At 40.8% G+C, this 7,500-nt stretch overlaps 1 long non-coding RNA gene across 2 annotated transcripts; it reads right to left on the bottom strand.

The window, feature by feature from the left end:
* Positions 1-2,107: 2,107 nt before the first annotated feature.
* On the bottom strand, positions 2,108-6,605 carry LOC137988003 (uncharacterized). Of its 2 annotated transcripts, XR_011120720.1 has the most exons (4): positions 6,431-6,605; positions 6,134-6,320; positions 5,827-6,034; positions 2,108-4,765 (listed from the first exon to the last, which is right to left on the bottom strand). It is a non-coding gene; the product is annotated as an uncharacterized lncRNA (long non-coding RNA). The 2 variants fall into 2 exon arrangements; XR_011120719.1 differs by lacking the exon at positions 5,827-6,034 and having other exon boundaries at positions 6,083-6,320.
* Between the last annotated feature and the right edge of the window lie 895 nt (positions 6,606-7,500).

Genomic DNA, 7,500 nt, shown 5'->3' with positions numbered 1-7,500 from the left:
GTTTTCGTTGAGTGTTAAAAAAGGTTGACAGGCCTACACGACTCCCTTGTACGTGGTCTGGTTTCTGTTGCCTTTGTCATCATGTTGCTCTCTTGAGTACGTGATATTTGAATGGACGCCTCTTTTAGGCGGTTCCTGTAGGATTCATTCAGCAATGGTTTTTGCCCTATGATGTTCTCTACACTGCTGTGTGATACGTTTTCTTCCAAGAAGATAGTTGGTCTCGAAAATAATGTTTTTTGTTTCTTGGTGTTGATTTTCTCAGCAGTAATGTGAATGCGACCTTATGGCCTCTGGCTTTTGCGCCAATTTAATTCTGGGCTCGACCGATATGTTTATCGGCGGTAGAAGCGAGTGATCTTCTGGTTTTAAACGTTTGACCCGGGCCCGGGTTCATTTTGTTTTTGAACGCCTGTTACATTGTGCCCCGTAACAGTGAGATAGCTGGCTTTTTTTAGGCCTTGTTTGCCTTTCTTCTGCGTTTCTTCGCAGATCGTTATGCTCTTTGGAGGCGTTGTTTTCTTAAATTGTTTCACTCGGTTTTCTGACTTCTTCAGCATGTTTTGGTTTGTGGCCATGGTCTGTAACTATCCTCCTGGAACTTCACGAGTTAATTCGTTCTCGTCGATGCTCTTTTGATATTTGATGTCAATGTCTTTAGGTCGCTTCTTTGTCGAGGCATTAAGATAACCCGACTCTAGATGGAGGTTCTCTGACATTACATTCGGTTAGGCAAGACCGCGGTTTCGATCCTATCATGTGGATCTCATCAGTTGCCGATAGCTTGATTTAATGAATCCTACAGGAACCGCCTAAAAGAGGCGTCCATTCAAATATGTACTCAAGAGAGCAACATGATGACAAAGGCAACAGAAACCAGACCACGTACAAGGGAGTCGTGTAGGCCTGTCAACCTTTTTTAACACTCGTGAGGGTATAGAACACTGGAATTCGAGGCGGATCTGGTGTTTGGTTAAACCATTTAGCCGTCATTTCATCTATGCACCCTGCTTGGCGAAGGGAGTTAATGAGGTGTTTAACTCGCTGGAATGTATCTCCAACCATTTGTTTGTCTAGTGGCTGATAGTTATTTCTATCATCCAGTTGTATCTGTCCCTCAGTAATTTTGTTTTCTCTGTTCATAACGACGGTTGTTGTGCCTTTATCTTCTTTTTTGAGAATAATTTCTTTGTTGTTAATAAGCTCCTTGAGAGCTCGTTCCTCGCCGGGTGGCAGATTATTTTTAGGTTTAACCAGTGGAGTTCCGCAAGCTTTATCTTGACTTCTTCTAAGTAAGTCTCAAGAGCAACTGACCGTTGAATCGGTGGAATCCAACTGGATTTCACGTGAAATGGATGTTGCTCAGTATTTTGGTCATGATAGATATATTGAAGGAGCATCCTTCTGGCAAATTGGTTGAAGTCTGAAATTAGCTGGCGCCTTATCTGGTTTTCTTTCATGACAGGTGTTGGAATGAATTTCAAACCTCGAGAGAGTAAATTGATCTGCTCTGCAGTCAATTGTGTGTCTGAGAGGTTTTTGATGTGTTGTTTGCCTAACTCTATAGTCTCACAAAAACATAGATAATGAATCAAGATTTCACTGTTAAAAAAAGCAATATTTGTCTAAAAAAAAAATTCGTGCAGGGGGTTTCACCTGGAAAAAAAATTCCTGCACAAGCAGTGCGCGAAAAAAAAAATTCGTACAAGCTGAAAATCCCCCACCCCCCCCCCATCACTTTTCTAATGGTCCGTCCCTAAATAACTTGTATTGTTTTCATGTAAAGAACCCCCCCAAAACTTGTTGCATTATGGGATATTGCAATTTCACATTTGATTAAAATAGATTATTGCAAAGCGTTGTGGGATTGAACGCTAAAATGTCTGTCTTTATCCGCATATTTATCCCATAATGCTTTGGGTGGTACATCGTGACGTCAATTAAAAAGAGTGCTATTGTTCATCAATGTGACGAACGATTAGTGATACCTCTCGTCTAAATTCCCTAACACCACCTAACCCGTGCGAAACAGCAATAGAAAAACATGACACAGTATTTGCTATCGTGTGCTAACTGGAGGCCGCACGTTTATTGAGACACACTAAAGCAACAATTACAAACACAGTCATAGGTGCATAAGGCAAAAAACAGAACCTGGGGAAGAACTAACGAGCATCCATAGGATGAAAAAACCTCACCGCGCTCGTTGCAGCAAATACTGAGGAAAAACCCCGGCCCTATGGATAGAACTCCCCCGACCTGCCGGGCACGGTGTTAAAGAAAAACAATACAAATAATTTAGATCCCTAGAGATCGTGTGACCAACAGACGAGAATTAAAATCGTCTTTAACGTAGCCATCTTTGGCGTTTTCGCTCGCCCAACGACCATGACGCTTGAATAGTCTATCAGGAATTCCAGCACAAGCTGCTGAGGTGGCTCCTCCAGCTCGTAGGCTATGAAGACTGAGCTTTGAAACGTCTGTTAAACCTTTAAAAGCGTCCTTTACAAGTTCGCGAGCTCTCGTATAGCTAATCCCTTGGCTCCGGACCATCTCTTTCGAACGAGGAGTAGCAAGGGCTCTGAAGAGAGGTAAATCTTCGGAGAGGTCGATCTGCGCAGCTGAGATGTACTCTTCCAAGGCCTTATAACAGGACAAGTCGGTAGGTCTGACCTTGCGATAACGATCCACGCCCTGTCACGGAAGTGATCAGTTTACGACGATTCATCCGCTTTAGATCCAAGAACTGTGCTCTTCACCAGGGAGGCAGTGGGTTGGAGATGCTCGGGGGTTGAGGAAAAGAATTCCTACCACATTTCCGACTGGAACACATCTGCAAAAAGACAAGAACTAACCGACAAGAAAAGAAAGACAAAGAAGATAGGCCATTCGTCTATATTATTTAATGAATTGAGATTAGAAACTGATAAACAGCAATAAAAGTAAATAGTAAATCCAACACAGGATTTTACAAACAAATACACAGTCATGGGTACAGATAGCCCCACGTCTGACAAAGGGCACAGGTGGACCCTGAATCACAAATTCAAAACATGTTATAGAAACACAAACTAAGCGACACTTCAAATTCGCTCGCAACTCCCTAAATGCTGGGCACAGATTGTCCCGAGTCCGGTAGGGGGCACAGATTGTCCCTTAATCCCAAATTTAAAAAACATGCCAAATAAACACAAACTATTTGACACCGTAAATTAACTCGCAACTCCATGAAAGCTGGGCACAGATGGTCCCATGCTCGAGGGCACAGATAGTCCCAAAAATCTCTTGGCACAAAAAAGGCCAATACATATTCTCCATATTCTACCAAAATGACAGATCAATTGCGAAACATAAGCACGCATTCAGAAAATATATGACTATATAAAACCACTAGCAGCGAAAAGTTTACTAATTGAACTCCATAAAGACTATTAAATGAATTGAGATTAGAAACTGATAAACAGCAATAAAAGTAAATAGTAAATCCAACACAGGATTTTACAAATAAATCCACAGTCATGGGTACAGATAGCCCCACGTCTGACAAAGGGCACAGGTGGTCCCTGAATCACAAATTCAAAACATGTTATAGAAACACAAACTAAGCGACACTTCAAATTCGCTCGCAACTCCCTAAATGCTGGGCACAGATAGTCCCGAGTCCGGTAGGGGGCACAGATTGTCCCTTAATCCCAAATTTAAAAAGCATGTCAAATAAACACAAACTATTTGACACCGTAAATTAACTCGCAACTCCATGAAAGCTGGGCACAGATGGTCCCATGCTCGAGGGCACAGATAGTCCCAAAAATCTCTTGGCACAAAAAAGGCCAATACATATTCTCCATATTCTACCAAAATGACAGATCAATTGCGAAAACATAAGCACGCATTCAGAAAATATATGATAATAATAAACACAAACTATTTGACACCGTAAATTAACTCGCAACTCCATGAAAGCTGGGCACAGATGGTCCCATGCTCGAGGGCACAGATAGTCCCAAAAATCTCTTGGCACAAAAAAGGCCAATACATATTCTCCATATTCTACCAAAATGACAGATCAATTGCAAAACAAAAGCACGCATTCAGAAAATATATGAATATATAAAACCACTAGCAGCGAAAAGTTTACTAAATAAACTCCATAAAGACTCAGCACACGCGACTGGACGCAAATCAACTACTTCTCAGTAACGCTAACATCGAGAACTAAAAGAAAGAAAAACAGACAAATTAGCAAAGAAAATCAAGAGTAAGTGCCTCCAGCGAGAACACCAAGATGACTAATCTGCATAAAACACCTTCTTAAATACTCTTACCGAATCGCTTGATAGTTCATAACGACGAGAGCATATTTTTCCGCTAATTATTCAAAACGCGGAAAAATTCATCTCTCGTCTAAATTCCCTAACACCACCTAACCCGTGCGAAACAACAATAGAAAAACATGACACAGTATTTGCTATCGTGTGCTAACTGGAGGCCGCACAGCCCCAAGAGTACAAAGAAAGAAAAAATACAGCACGCAAAAGAAAAATGAAAAATACCTAACAATCGAAGTAGACTCTCAAAGCAATCATCCTGAAGTTCAAGTTTTCGTTTCCAAACACGCTATTACAACTGCCGGAAATGTACGCTTCTTTGAAAGAGGGAAGTTCCATCCAATCGACAATGAGAGATGCAAAACGTTCTCCATCTGGACAAATCATCGGCCAAAAGGGGGCGGAATGCCACAAAGGAACAATAAGAGAACCTGAAACTTTACAGTTACTCATATGATGTAAGACACGCAAAATAAGACAGATAGGCGGACAGGGATAATTATTCTCCCCGTGCCAATTCATAACAAAAGCATCTATGCCTTTAGAACCTGGATTCCAAAATATTGACTTGAAACGAGGGAGTTTGGCATTCACATGATTTGCGAAACGATTCTACAAAATGAGGACCCCAAACTGAGTCAATGTGGTGAAACGAAAGTGGAGAAAGGCCCCAGTCGTCTGAATCAAAAATACGACTGAGAAAATCAGCCTGATCATTCTGCGATCTTGGGATCCATTCCATTTCGATCGAAATGCCATGACTACAGCAGATACTAAATATAGACAAAGCTTCGGACTGCAAATGACCTTTACTACTTCCAGACGAAATAATCCGAGGTACATTTTCATTGTCCGTAAACCATTTAACCGGGTTAAACCTGAAAGCTGGTTTACCAAAGAAAGCAGAACAAACTTGACTGCCAAAATCTCTCTAAAAGTAGAGCTAGACCGCATTAAGAGGGGCTAAAATGAGTGCACCGTCGGCTTCCTGGGAGAGTACTCTCCAGAGAGCAAAGGAACCTCCAACGTTAAATAACGTGTACTTTTACCTTTACCTTACCTCGTGGGACCAAACACCTGACACTAAATCCAAGCCGCACTGCACGAAATAACCACCAAGACCAGAGTCACTGGCATCGGAGTAAATAACACCAACTGCGCTTGATTTAGGAGACATAACCTTGCCATTAATAGAGTCAATATTGTTCAACCGAAAGGAAAATTCATAACGAGCCTCAGGAAAGACGTGCAAGGGCTGATCCCAAGAGGATCTACATTCAATCGCTCCATAGCAGTTTCTTGTAAACAACCTGGTAATATTGCCTGCTGCACAAGCCATAGAAATAATTTGCCCTGTAAGTGAAGCAAGATCTCTGCCTAATAATTTGGTTATTTTTGGAGACAAGAAACGAGGGAAGATTTGAGCTTATGGATGCGAAACTCAGGAATTTGAATTAAACCTTCGCCAAAATCTAAAATAGATCCCAGGAAAACTAACCTCTGAGAAGGTTCCCAAATTGATCTGTCGTCGTTAACTGTGAAACCAGATGAAGCAAGATCATGACGAACTGAATCGCTGAGAATTCTGGAACGTTCTACAGACATATTGCCTCCAATACCGTCATCGAGATACATTAAAATAAGATGTCCACGACCTCTCCAGTATTTCACCAATGGATGAACTACTTTGGTGAAGACATAAGAAGCTGAAGTCAAACCAAAAGGCAAAACCTTAAATTCGTAAAATTTCATACCTCCATCAGAAGAAGGCCACTTAAACGACAAAAATTTCCTGTGTTCCTCACAGATATCAATGTGGTGATAGGCTGACTTGAGATCAAACGAAAAAACAGACATCACCGGAAGAAACATTTGAAGAACTGTTCTCAATTATTCGTACTTGACAGACTTCTTAACGATAAATTTGTTAAGAAAAGATAAATCCAAAATAAGGCTCGGTTTGCCTGACGACTGGCCAGCGACGTGTAAGAACTAAAAGAAAGAAAAACAGACAAATTAGCAAAGAAAATCAAGAGTAAGTGCCTCCAGCGAGAACACCAAGATGACTAATCTGCATAAAACACCTTCTTAAATACTCTTACCGAATCCCTTGATAGTTCATAACGACGAGAGCATATTTTTCCGCTAATTATTCAAAACGCGGAAAAATTCATTTCTTGGGGGAAGAAAACGCTCGGTTATGAGTTTTTCGGCACTATTGTGTGCGGAGTGCCGTCCGGTGCAATATTGGGATACTGCTACAGCTGACCAAATTCAGTTCAGTCTGGGGAGACAGGGTGTAAAACACAACCTTTAGTCAGAAATTTAAAGAAAACGACAAAACTTTTTGAGATTACAAGACATATTTCGACAGAAACTTCTGTCATCTTCAGTTGATTAATGTACAAAGCGTTAATTTATAAGTAGGAAAAAGTGCTAATTATGCCAGTAACAACGGAATGTACATAAAACGTGACAATGTGAGAATTAATTAAAAGGATGGTTTTAGATTTACGTGATGCAATTGTTGATTAAGAGAAGGTTGTTCCTTTTGAATATGAAAAGCCTCTTTTCTCTTGAGTTGAAAAGTTGTAGAGGCGTAATCTAAAATATGGAAACAGTCCCCTAAAGACAGGGCGCGACAATGTTCCGAATTCTGTAGGTGTTTGAAAATGTGAGAGGGGCCCTATCACTGTTATGTCGGCGAAACAACGCGGCATTTTTCCACACGCATGCGTGAGCACTTAGTCAGTGATAGGGCCTCTCTCATCTTCAAACACCTACAGAATTCTGAACATTGTCGCGCCCTGTCTTCAGGGGACTGTTTCCATATTTTAGATCACGCCTCTACGACTTTCCAACTCAAGAGAAAAGAGGCTTTTCATATTCAAAGAGAACAACCTTCTCTTAATCAACAATTGCTTCACGCAAATCTAAAACTATCCTTTTAATTAATTCTCACATTGTCACGTTTTATGTACATTCCGTTGTTACTGGCATAATTAGCACTTTTTCCTACTTATAAATTCAACTTAACGCCTTGTACATTAACCAACTGAAGATGACAGAAGTTTCTGTCCAAACATGTCTTGTAATCTCAAAAAGTTTTGTTTTCTTTAAATTTCTGACTTGCCTGCTGATATCAAGATCCTTTACAACCTTTAGTCCTTTC

Source organism: Montipora foliosa, unplaced genomic scaffold (genome assembly GCF_036669935.1).
Source record: "Montipora foliosa isolate CH-2021 unplaced genomic scaffold, ASM3666993v2 scaffold_401, whole genome shotgun sequence".
NCBI classification, from domain to species: domain Eukaryota; kingdom Metazoa; phylum Cnidaria; class Anthozoa; order Scleractinia; family Acroporidae; genus Montipora; species Montipora foliosa.
This window is presented reverse-complemented; position numbering and strand designations above follow the sequence as displayed.